We start from the raw sequence: 13,476 nt of genomic DNA, 5'->3' as shown, positions 1-13,476 counted from the left end.
GAACGTGACCGCGGAGAGGATGACCGCGGAGAGGATGACCGTGACCGCGGAGAGGATGACCGTGACCGCGGAGAGGATGACCGCGGAGAGGATGACCGTGACCGCGGAGAGGATGACCGTGACCGCGGAGAGGATGACCGTGACCGCGGAGAGGATGACCGCGACTGCGGAGAGGATGACCGTGGAGAGGATGACCGTGACCGCGGAGAGGATGACCGCGACTGCGGAGAGGATGACCGTGGAGAGGATGACCGCGACTGCGGAGAGGATGACCGTGGAGAGGATGACCGTGACCGCGGAGAGGATGACCGTGCCTGCGGAGAGGATGACCGCGGAGAGGATGACCGTGCCCGCGGAGAGGATGACCGTGGAGAGGATGACCGTGACCGCGGAGAGGATGACCGTGCCTGCGGAGAGGATGACCGCGGAGAGGATGACCGTGCCCGCGGAGAGGATGACTGCGGAGAGGATGACCGTGACCGCGAAGAGGATGACCACGCCCGGTGCTTCACCCTATAGATCGTGCCGCACAAGTGAGCGAGGCACTCAGCAATGGCCACTTCTCTAATATTAATAGGCTAAATAGTTTGGGTTTTCTTGATTGGTGCTTGTGTCTTTCTGAATGGTTGTCTCTATACAATGTCCAGCAGGTATGTGTCATTAGATTTATTGGAGTAATTATTTGTTTTTTTTGTTGATATTTCACATATATTATGTGCCCTACCCAGGTTCGTTGTTTAACTCCTCACTAATATTGACACAATTATGACCATGGACACGGCCCATCTAGAGGCAGAGGTGGAGGCTGCCATTATATATACCTGGGACCATGGACACGGCCCATCTAGAGGCAGAGGTGGAGGCTGCCATTATATATACCTGGGACCATGGACACGGCCCATCTAGAGGCAGAGGTGGAGGCTGCCATTATATATACCTGGGACCATGGACACGGCCCATCTAGAGGCAGAGGTGGAGGCTGCCATTATATATACCTGGGACCATGGACACGGCCCATCTAGAGGCAGAGGTGGAGGCTGCCATTATTTATACCTGGGACCATGGACACAGCCCACCTAGAGGCAGAGGTGGAGGCTGCCATTATATATACCTGGGACCATGGACACGGCCCATCTAGAGGCAGAGGTGGAGGCTGCCATTATATATACCTGGGACCATGGACACGGCCCACCTAGAGGCAGAGGTCAAGGCTGCCATTATTTATACCTGGGACCATGGACACAGCCCACCTAGAGGCAGAGGTGGAGGCTGCCATTATATTTACCTGGGACCATGGACACGGCCCATCTAGAGGCAGAGGTGGAGGCTGCCATTATTTATACCTGGGACCATGGACACGGCCCACCTAGAGGCAGAGGTGGAGGCTGCCATTATTTATACCTGGGACCATGGACACAGCCCACCTAGAGGCAGAGGTGGAGGCTGCCATTATATTTACCTGGGACCATGGACACGGCCCATCTAGAGGCAGAGGTGGAGGCTGCCATTATTTATACCTGGGACCATGGACACGGCCCATCTAGAGGCAGAGGTGGAGGCTGCCATTATTTATACCTGGGACCATGGACACAGCCCACCTAGAGGCAGAGGTGGAGGCTGCCATTATTTATACCTGGGACCATGGACACGGCCCATCTAGAGGCAGAGGTGGAGGCTGCCATTATTTATACCTGGGACCATGGACACAGCCCACCTAGAGGCAGAGGTGGAGGCTGCCATTATATATACCTGGGACCATGGACACGGCCCACCTAGAGGCAGAGGCTGCCATTATTTATACCTGGGACCATGGACACGGCCCATCTAGAGGCAGAGGTGGAGGCTGCCATTATTTATACCTGGGACCATGGACACGGCCCATCTAGAGGCAGAGGTGGAGGCTGCCATTATATATACCTGGGACCATGGACACGGCCCACCTAGAGACAGAGGTGGAGGCTGCCATTATATTTACCTGGGACCATGGACACGGCCCATCTAGAGGCAGAGGCTGCCATTATATATACCTGGGACCATGGACACGGCCCATCTAGAGGCAGAGGTGGAGGCTGCCATTATATATACCTGGGACCATGGACACGGCCCACCTAGAGGCAGAGGTGGAGGCTGCCATTATTTATACCTGGGACCATGGACACGGCCCACCTAGAGGCAGAGGTGGAGGCTGCCATTATATATACCTGGGACCATGGACACGGCCCACCTAGAGGCAGAGGTGGAGGCTGCCATTATATATATCTGGGACCATGGACACGGCCCATCTAGAGGCAGAGGTGGAGGCTGCCATTATATATACCTGGGACCATGGACACGGCCCATCTAGAGGCAGAGGTGGAGGCTGCCATTATATATACCTGGGACCATGGACACGGCCCACCTAGAGGCAGAGGTGGAGGCTGCCATTATATATACCTGGGACCATGGACACGGCCCACCTAGAGGCAGAGGTGGAGGCTGCCATTATATATACCTGGGACCATGGACACGGCCCACCTAGAGGCAGAGGTGGAGGCTGCCATTATATATACCTGGGACCATGGACACGGCCCACCTAGAGGCAGAGGTGGAGGCTGCCATTATATATACCTGGGACCATGGACACGGCCCACCTAGAGGCAGAGGTGGAGGCTGCCATTATATATACCTGGGACCATGGACACGGCCCACCTAGAGGCAGAGGTGGAGGCTGCCATTATATATACCTGGGACCATGGACACGGCCCACCTAGAGGCAGAGGTGGAGGCTGCCATTATATATACCTGGGACCATGGACACGGCCCACCTAGAGGCAGAGGTGGAGGCTGCCATTATATATATCTGGGACCATGGACACGGCCCATCTAGAGGCAGAGGTGGAGGCTGCCATTATATATACCTGGGACCATGGACACGGCCCATCTAGAGGCAGAGGTGGAGGCTGCCATTATATATATCTGGGACCATGGACACGGCCCATCTAGAGGCAGAGGTGGAGGCTGCCATTATATATACCTGGGACCATGGACACGGCCCATCTAGAGGCAGAGGTGGAGGCTGCCATTATATATACCTGGGACCATGGACACGGCCCATCTAGAGGCAGAGGTGGAGGCTGCCATTATATATACCTGGGACCTGAGAAATGCTGATAGAAAGGATGCTGGATCCCTGCCATAAACTAAAAGCTATGAAAAATAAATGACAAGCGCTTCCATTCAGAAAATCTGCAACAAAACTGCGGTGCCTTATTATTGTGAAGCCAGCGCCGCTCCATGCACCCAGGGAATTAGATCTGTTACAAAGGACCAAGCCGCCGATGTGGTGAATAACAGCAGTACAGAAACGGAGGAAGCCACAGGGATGGCCGTACAGACGGCTCTCCAGGAGCTCGTGAGCGAGGAGCTTTCTCCAGGCGGCTCTCACTCCAAGATAGAAGGGGAAATTATCCAGCAGGAAAAGGATGGAGAGCGCAGCTTGTGGAACGGAGCCATAAGCCCAGACATTGCCCGGCTCCAGAATAAGCTTTTCCAGGCACGGCCATGTCCCTCATTATCCCGTGTCACACCTACTTGGCGGCAGTTGTACAAAATGATGGAACGCTATTAAATAACATTGAAATGCCTCCATTTTGCATATGTAACACTCAATTAAAATAACTTTGGAGGATTCTGGCAAACAGACTAATCCCCTCATTACTCCGCGCTGTCTAAATATATTCAGCTTTTTTGAATGTAACAAAGTGACTTATTTAACAAGGTGTCAGTGCCTCTGCCCAGCCCTGGAAACAGCTGCACGGCCGGCCTGACACGCGTGGGAGCAGCGCAGGGACACGGCGACATGTTTATCTTCTGCTCCACGGCTTTTCCTCACAACCTAATGACAGAAATGACATTATCCAGGCCAAGCGGAGGCGAACAGAGCCTGCCCCAGAGGGACTGACGTCGAGTATGTGATCAGCTGCCGCCACACATGCTCCATCCTACACGCCGTGCTAATGTAAGTGCACCCGGGGATACAGGTCCTACCGTCGTAAGTGCACCCGGGGATACAGGTCCTACATGCCGTGCTAATGTAAGTGCACCCGGGGATACAGGTCCTACACGCCGTGCTAATGTAAGTGCACCCGGGGATACAGGTCCTACACGCCGTGCTAATGTAAGTGCACCCGGGGATACAGGTCCTACACGTCGTGCTAATGTAAGTGCACCCGGGGATACAGGTCCTACACGCCGTGCTAATGTAAGTGCACCCGGGATACAGGTCCTACACGCCGTGCTAATGTAAGTGCACCCGGGGATACAGGTCCTACACGTCGTGCTAATGTAAGTGCACCCGGGGATACAGGTCCTACCGTCGTAAGTGCACCCGGGGATACAGGTCCTACATGCCGTGCTAATGTAAGTGCACCCGGGGATACAGGTCCTACACGCCGTGCTAATGTAAGTGCACCCGGGGATACAGGTCCTACACGCCGTGCTAATGTAAGTGCACCCGGGGATACAGGTCCTACATGCCGTGCTAATGTAAGTGCACCCGGGATACAGGTCCTACACGTCGTGCTAATGTAAGTGCACCCGGGGATACAGGTCCTACACGCCGTGCTAATGTAAGTGCACCTGGGATACAGGTCCTACACGTCGTGCTAATGTAAGTGCACCCGGGGATACAGGTCCTACACGCCGTGCTAATGTAAGTGCACCCGGGGATACAGGTCCTACACGCCGTGCTAATGTAAGTGCACCCGGGGATACAGGTCCTACACGTCGTGCTAATGTAAGTGCACCCGGGGATACAGGTCCTACACGCCGTGCTAATGTAAGTGCACCCGGGATACAGGTCCTACACGCCGTGCTAATGTAAGTGCACCTGGGATACAGGTCCTACACGTCGTGCTAATGTAAGTGCACCCGGGGATACAGGTCCTACACGCCGTGCTAATGTAAGTGCACCCGGGGATACAGGTCCTACACGCCGTGCTAATGTAAGTGCACCCGGGATACAGGTCCTACACGTCGTGCTAATGTAAGTGCACCCGGGGATACAGGTCCTACACGCCGTGCTAATGTAAGTGCACCCGGGATACAGGTCCTACACGTCGTGCTAATGTAAGTGCACCCGGGGATACAGGTCCTACACGCCGTGCTAATGTAAGTGCACCCGGGGATACAGGTCCTACACATCGTGCTAATGTAAGTGCACCCGGGATACAGGTCCTACACGTCGTGCTAATGTAAGTGCACCCGGGGATACAGGTCCTACACGCCGTGCTAATGTAAGTGCACCCGGGGATACAGGTCCTACACGCCGTGCTAATGTAAGTGCACCCGGGGATACAGGTCCTACACGTCGTGCTAATGTAAGTGCACCCGGGGATACAGGTCCTACACGCCGTGCTAATGTAAGTGCACCCGGGATACAGGTCCTACACGCCGTGCTAATGTAAGTGCACCCGGGGATACAGGTCCTACACGTCGTGCTAATGTAAGTGCACCCGGGGATACAGGTCCTACACGTCGTGCTAATGTAAGTGCACCCGGGATACAGGTCCTACACGTCGTGCTAATGTACAGTACAGACCAAAAGTTTGGACACACCTTCTCATTTAAAGATTTTTCTGTATTTTCATGACTATGAAAATTGTACATTCACACTGAAGGCATCAAAACTATGAATTACCACATGTGGAATTATATACTTAACAAAAAAGTGTGAAACTACTGAAAATATGTCTTATATTCTTGGTTCTTCACAGTAGCCACCTTTTGCTTTGATGACTGCTTTGCACGCTCTTGGCATTCTCTTGATGAGCTTCAAGAGGTAGTCACCGGAAATAGTTTTCACTTCACAGGTGTGCCCTGTCAGGTTTAATAAGTGGTATTTCTTGCCTTATAAATGAGGTTGGGACCATCAGTTGTGTTGTGCAGAAGTCTGGTGGATACACAGCTTATAGTCCTACTGAATAGGCTGTTAGAATTTGTATTATGGCTTGAAAAAAGAAGCTAAGTAAAGAAAAATGAGTGGCCATCATTACTTTAAGAAATGAAGGTCAGTCAGTGCGAAAAATTGGGAAAACTTTGAAAGTGTCCCCAAGTGCAGTTGCAAAAACCATCAAGCGCTACAAAGAAACTGGCTCAAATGAGGACCGCCCCAGGAAAGGAAGACCAAGAATCACCTCTGCTTCTGAGGATAAGTTTATCTGAGTCACCAGCCTCAGAAATCGCATCTTAACAGCAGCTCAGATAAGAGACCAGGTCAATGCCACACAGAGTTCTAGCAGCAGACACATCTCTTCAACAACTGTTAAGAGGAGACTTTGTGCAGCCGGCCTTCATGGTAAAATAGCTGCTAGGAAACCACTGCTAAGGACAGGCAACAAGCAGAAGAGACTTTTTGGGCTAAAGAACACAAGGAATGGACATTAGACCAGTGGAAATCTGTACTTTGGTCTGATGAGTCCAAATTTGAGATCTTTGGTTCCAACCACCGTGTCTTTGTGCGACGCAGAAAAGGTGAACGGATGGACTAAACATGCCTGGTTCCCACCGTGAAGCATGGAGGAGGAGGTGTGATGGTGTGGGGGGGCTTTGCTGGTGACACTGCTGGGGATTTATTCAAAATTGAAGGCATACTGAACCAGCATGGCTACCACAGCATCTTGCAGCGGCATGCTATTCCATCCGGTTTGCGTTTAGTTGGACCATCATTTATTTTTCAACAGGACAATGACCCCAAACACACCTCCAGGCTGTGTAAGGGCTATTTGACCAATGAGGAGAGTGATGGGGGGCTACGCCAGATGACCTGGCCGCCACAGTCACCAGACCTGAACCCAATCGAGATGGTTTGGGTGAGCTGGACCGCAGAGTGAAGGCAAAAGGGCCAACAAGTGCTAAGCATCTCTGGGAACTCCTTCAAGATTGTTGGAAGACCATTTCCGGTGACTACCTCTTGAAGCTCATCAAGAGAATGCCAAGAGTGTGCAAAGCAGTCATCAAAGCAAAAGGTGGCTACTTTGAAGAACCTAGAATATAAGACATATTTTCACTTGTTTCGCACTTTTTTGTTGAGTATATAATTCCACATGTGTTAATTCATAGTTTTGATGCCTTCAGTGTGATTGTACAATTTTCATAGTCATAAAAATGCAGAAAAATCTTTCAATGAGAAGGTGTGTCCAAACTTTTGGTCTGTACTGTAAGTGCACCCGGGATACATGTCCTACACGTCGTGCTAATGTAAGTGCACCCGGGATACAGGTCCTACACGCCGTGCTAATGTAAGTGCACCCGGGGATACAGGTCCTACACGCCGTGCTAATGTAAGTGCACCCGGGGATACAGGTCCTACACGCCGTGCTAATGTAAGTGCACCCGGGATACAGGTCCTACACGTCGTGCTAATGTAAGTGCACCCGGGGATACAGGTCCTACACGCCGTGCTAATGTAAGTGCACCCGGGGATACAGGTCCTACACGCCGTGCTAATGTAAGTGCACCCGGGGATACAGGTCCTACACGCCGTGCTAATGTAAGTGCACCCGGGGATACAGGTCCTACACGCCGTGCTAATGTAAGTGCACCCGGGATACAGGTCCTACACGTCGTGCTAATGTAAGTGCACCCGGGGATACAGGTCCTACACGCCGTGCTAATGTAAGTGCACCCGGGATACAGGTCCTACACGTCGTGCTAATGTAAGTGCACCCGGGGATACAGGTCCTACACGCCGTGCTAATGTAAGTGCACCCGGGATACAGGTCCTACACGTTGTGCTAATGTAAGTGCACCCAGGATACAGGTCCTACACGTCGTGCTAATGTAAGTGCACCCGGGATACAGGTCCTACACGTCGTGCTAATGTAAATGCACCCAGGATACAGGTCCTACACGCCGTGCTAATGTAAGTGCACCCGGGATACAGGTCCTACACGTCGTGCTAATGTAAGTGCACCCGGGATACAGGTCCTACACGTCGTGCTAATGTAAGTGCACCCGGGGATACAGGTCCTACCGTCGTAAGTGCACCCGGGGATACAGGTCCTACACGTGGTGCTAATGTAAGTGCACCCAGGATACAGGTCCTACACGCCGTGCTAATGTAAGTGCACCCGGGATACAGGTCCTACACGTCGTGCTAATGTAAGTGCACCCGGGGATACAGGTCCTACACGCCGTGCTAATGTAAGTGCACCCGGGGATACAGGTCCTACACGCCGTGCTAATGTAAGTGCACCCGGGGATACAGGTCCTACACGCCGTGCTAATGTAAGTGCACCCGGGGATACAGGTCCTACACGCCGTGCTAATGTAAGTGCACCCGGGATACAGGTCCTACACGTCGTGCTAATGTAAGTGCACCCGGGGATACAGGTCCTACACGCCGTGCTAATGTAAGTGCACCCGGGATACAGGTCCTACACGTCGTGCTAATGTAAGTGCACCCGGGGATACAGGTCCTACACGCCGTGCTAATGTAAGTGCACCCGGGATACAGGTCCTACACGTTGTGCTAATGTAAGTGCACCCAGGATACAGGTCCTACACGTCGTGCTAATGTAAGTGCACCCGGGATACAGGTCCTACACGTCGTGCTAATGTAAATGCACCCAGGATACAGGTCCTACACGCCGTGCTAATGTAAGTGCACCCGGGATACAGGTCCTACACGTCGTGCTAATGTAAGTGCACCTGGGATACAGGTCCTACACGCCATGCTAATGTAAGTGCACCCGGGGATACAGGTCCTACACGTCGTGCTAATGTAAGTGCACCCGGGATACAGGTCCTACACGTCGTGCTAATGTAAGTGCACCCGGGATACAGGTCCTACACGTCGTGCTAATGTAACTGCACCCGGGGATACAGGTCCTACACGTGGTGCTAATGTAAGTGCACCCAGGATACAGGTCCTACACGCCGTGCTAATGTAAGTGCACCCGGGATACAGGTCCTACACGTCGTGCTAATGTAAGTGCACCCGAGGATACAGGTCCTACACGCCGTGCTAATGTAAGTGCACCCGGGATACAGGTCCTACACGTCGTGCTAATGTAAGGGCACCCGGGGATACAGGTCCTACACGTCGTGCTAATGTAAGTGCACCCGGGGATACAGGTCCTACACGTCGTGCTAATGTAAGTGCACCCGGGATACAGGTCCTACACGTCGTGCTAATGTAAGTGCACCCGGGGATACAGGTCCTACCGTCATAAGTGCACCCGGGGATACAGGTCCTACACGTGGTGCTAATGTAAGTGCACCCGGGGATACAGGTCCTACACGTCGTGCTAATGTAAGTGCACCCGGGGATACAGGTCCTACACGTCGTGCTAATGTAAGTGCACCCGGGATACAGGTCCTACACGCCATGCTAATGTAAGTGCACCCGGGGATACAGGTCCTACACGCCGTGCTAATGTAAGTGCACCCGGGGATACAGGTCCTACACGCCGTGCTAATGTAAGTGCACCCGGGGATACAGGTCCTACACGCCGTGCTAATGTAAGTGCACCCGGGGATACAGGTCCTACACGCCGTGCTAATGTAAGTGCACCCGGGATACAGGTCCTACACGGCGTGCTAATTTAAGTGCACCCGGGGATACAGGTCCTACACGCCGTGCTAATGTAAGTGCACCCGGGATACAGGTCCTACACGTTGTGCTAATGTAAGTGCACCCAGGATACAGGTCCTACACGTCGTGCTAATGTAAGTGCACCCGGGATACAGGTCCTACACGTCGTGCTAATGTAAATGCACCCAGGATACAGGTCCTACACGCCGTGCTAATGTAAGTGCACCCGGGATACAGGTCCTACACGTCGTGCTAATGTAAGTGCACCTGGGATACAGGTCCTACACGCCGTGCTAATGTAAGTGCACCCGGGATACAGGTCCTACACGTCGTGCTAATGTAAGTGCACCCGGGATACAGGTCCTACACGTCGTGCTAATGTAAGTGCACCCGGGGATACAGGTCCTACCGTCGTAAGTGCACCCGGGGATACAGGTCCTACACGTGGTGCTAATGTAAGTGCACCCAGGATACAGGTCCTACACGCCGTGCTAATGTAAGTGCACCCGGGATACAGGTCCTACACGTCGTGCTAATGTAAGTGCACCCGGGGATACAGGTCCTACACGCCGTGCTAATGTAAGTGCACCCGGGATACAGGTCCTACACGTTGTGCTAATGTAAGTGCACCCAGGATACAGGTCCTACACGTCGTGCTAATGTAAGTGCACCCGGGATACAGGTCCTACACGTCGTGCTAATGTAAATGCACCCAGGATACAGGTCCTACACGCCGTGCTAATGTAAGTGCACCCGGGATACAGGTCCTACACGTCGTGCTAATGTAAGTGCACCTGGGATACAGGTCCTACACGCCGTGCTAATGTAAGTGCACCCGGGGATACAGGTCCTACACGTCGTGCTAATGTAAGTGCACCCGGGGATACAGGTCCTACCGTCGTAAGTGCACCCGGGGATACAGGTCCTACACGTGGTGCTAATGTAAGTGCACCCAGGATACAGGTCCTACACGCCGTGCTAATGTAAGTGCACCCGGGATACAGGTCCTACACGTCGTGCTAATGTAAGTGCACCCGGGGATACAGGTCCTACACGCCGTGCTAATGTAAGTGCACCCGGGATACAGGTCCTACACGTCGTGCTAATGTAAGTGCACCCGGGGATACAGGTCCTACACGCCGTGCTAATGTAAGTGCACCCGGGATACAGGTCCTACACGTTGTGCTAATGTAAGTGCACCCAGGATACAGGTCCTACACGTCGTGCTAATGTAAGTGCACACGGGATACAGGTCCTACACGTCGTGCTAATGTAAATGCACCCAGGATACAGGTCCTACACGCCGTGCTAATGTAAGTGCACCCGGGATACAGGTCCTACACGTCGTGCTAATGTAAGTGCACCTGGGATACAGGTCCTACACGCCATGCTAATGTAAGTGCACCCGGGGATACAGGTCCTACACGTCGTGCTAATGTAAGTGCACCCGGGATACAGGTCCTACACGTCGTGCTAATGTAAGTGCACCCGGGATACAGGTCCTACACGTCGTGCTAATGTAAGTGCACCCGGGGATACAGGTCCTACCGTCGTAAGTGCACCCGGGGATACAGGTCCTACACGTGGTGCTAATGTAAGTGCACCCAGGATACAGGTCCTACACGCCGTGCTAATGTAAGTGCACCCGGGATACAGGTCCTACACGTCGTGCTAATGTAAGTGCACCCGGGATACAGGTCCTACACGCCGTGCTAATGTAAGTGCACCCGAGGATACAGGTCCTACACGCCGTGCTAATGTAAGTGCACCCGGGATACAGGTCCTACACGTCGTGCTAATGTAAGGGCACCCGGGGATACAGGTCCTACACGTCGTGCTAATGTAAGTGCACCCGGGGATACAGGTCCTACACGTCGTGCTAATGTAAGTGCACCCGGGATACAGGTCCTACACGTCGTGCTAATGTAAGTGCACCCGGGGATACAGGTCCTACCGTCATAAGTGCACCCGGGGATACAGGTCCTACACGTGGTGCTAATGTAAGTGCACCCGGGGATACAGGTCCTACACGTCGTGCTAATGTAAGTGCACCCGGGGATACAGGTCCTACACGTCGTGCTAATGTAAGTGCACCCGGGATACAGGTCCTACACGCCATGCTAATGTAAGTGCACCCGGGGATACAGGTCCTACACGCCGTGCTAATGTAAGTGCACCCGGGGATACAGGTCCTACACGCCGTGCTAATGTAAGTGCACCCGGGGATACAGGTCCTACACGCCGTGCTAATGTAAGTGCACCCGGGGATACAGGTCCTACACGCCGTGCTAATGTAAGTGCACCCGGGGATACAGGTCCTACACGCCGTGCTAATGTAAGTGCACCCGGGATACAGGTCCTACACGTCGTGCTAATGTAAGTGCACCCGGGGATACAGGTCCTACACGCCGTGCTAATGTAAGTGCACCCGGGATACAGGTCCTACACGTTGTGCTAATGTAAGTGCACCCAGGATACAGGTCCTACACGTCGTGCTAATGTAAGTGCACCCGGGATACAGGTCCTACACGTCGTGCTAATGTAAATGCACCCAGGATACAGGTCCTACACGCCGTGCTAATGTAAGTGCACCCGGGATACAGGTCCTACACGTCGTGCTAATGTAAGTGCACCTGGGATACAGGTCCTACACGCCGTGCTAATGTAAGTGCACCCGGGGATACAGGTCCTACACGTCGTGCTAATGTAAGTGCACCCGGGATACAGGTCCTACACGTCGTGCTAATGTAAGTGCACCCGGGATACAGGTCCTACACGTCGTGCTAATGTAAGTGCACCCGGGGATACAGGTCCTACCGTCGTAAGTGCACCCGGGGATACAGGTCCTACACGTGGTGCTAATGTAAGTGCACCCAGGATACAGGTCCTACACGCCGTGCTAATGTAAGTGCACCCGGGATACAGGTCCTACACGTCGTGCTAATGTAAGTGCACCCGGGGATACAGGTCCTACACGCCGTGCTAATGTAAGTGCACCCGGGATACAGGTCCTACACGTCGTGCTAATGTAAGTGCACCCGGGGATACAGGTCCTACCGTCGTAAGTGCACCCGGGGATACAGGTCCTACACGTGGTGCTAATGTAAGTGCACCCAGGATACAGGTCCTACACGCCGTGCTAATGTAAGTGCACCCGGGATACAGGTCCTACACGTCGTGCTAATGTAAGTGCACCCGGGATACAGGTCCTACACGCCGTGCTAATGTAAGTGCACCCGGGATACAGGTCCTACACGTCGTGCTAATGTAAGTGCACCTGGGATACAGGTCCTACACGCCGTGCTAATGTAAGTGCACCCGGGGATACAGGTCCTACACGTCGTGCTAATGTAAGTGCACCCGGGATACAGGTCCTACACGTCGTGCTAATGTAAGTGCACCCGGGATACAGGTCCTACACGTCGTGCTAATGTAAGTGCACCCGGGGATACAGGTCCTACCGTCGTAAGTGCACCCGGGGATACAGGTCCTACACGTGGTGCTAATGTAAGTGCACCCAGGATACAGGTCCTACACGCCGTGCTAATGTAAGTGCACCCGGGATACAGGTCCTACACGTCGTGCTAATGTAAGTGCACCCGGGGATACAGGTCCTACACGCCGTGCTAATGTAAGTGCACCCGGGATACAGGTCCTACACGTTGTGCTAATGTAAGTGCACCCAGGATACAGGTCCTACACGTCGTGCTAATGTAAGTGCACCCGGGATACAGGTCCTACACGTCGTGCTAATGTAAATGCACCCAGGATACAGGTCCTACACGCCGTGCTAATGTAAGTGCACCCGGGATACAGGTCCTACACGTCGTGCTAATGTAAGTGCACCTGGGATACAGGTCCTACACGCCGTGCTAATGTAAGTGCACCCGGGGATACAGGTC

General features: G+C 53.2%; 1 protein-coding gene across 2 annotated transcripts in view; it reads right to left on the bottom strand.

The window, feature by feature from the left end:
* Positions 1-13,476, bottom strand: part of LOC141174229 (transcription factor Sox-6) — a 185,761-nt gene that overhangs the window by 14,187 nt on the left and 158,098 nt on the right. The gene's annotated exons all lie outside the window — the stretch shown is intronic.

Source organism: Phyllobates terribilis, unplaced genomic scaffold (genome assembly GCF_046119375.1).
Source record: "Phyllobates terribilis strain yellow unplaced genomic scaffold, ASM4611937v1 Scaffold_13__5_contigs__length_258822181, whole genome shotgun sequence".
Classification (NCBI taxonomy): Eukaryota; Metazoa; Chordata; class Amphibia; order Anura; family Dendrobatidae; genus Phyllobates; species Phyllobates terribilis.
This window is presented reverse-complemented; position numbering and strand designations above follow the sequence as displayed.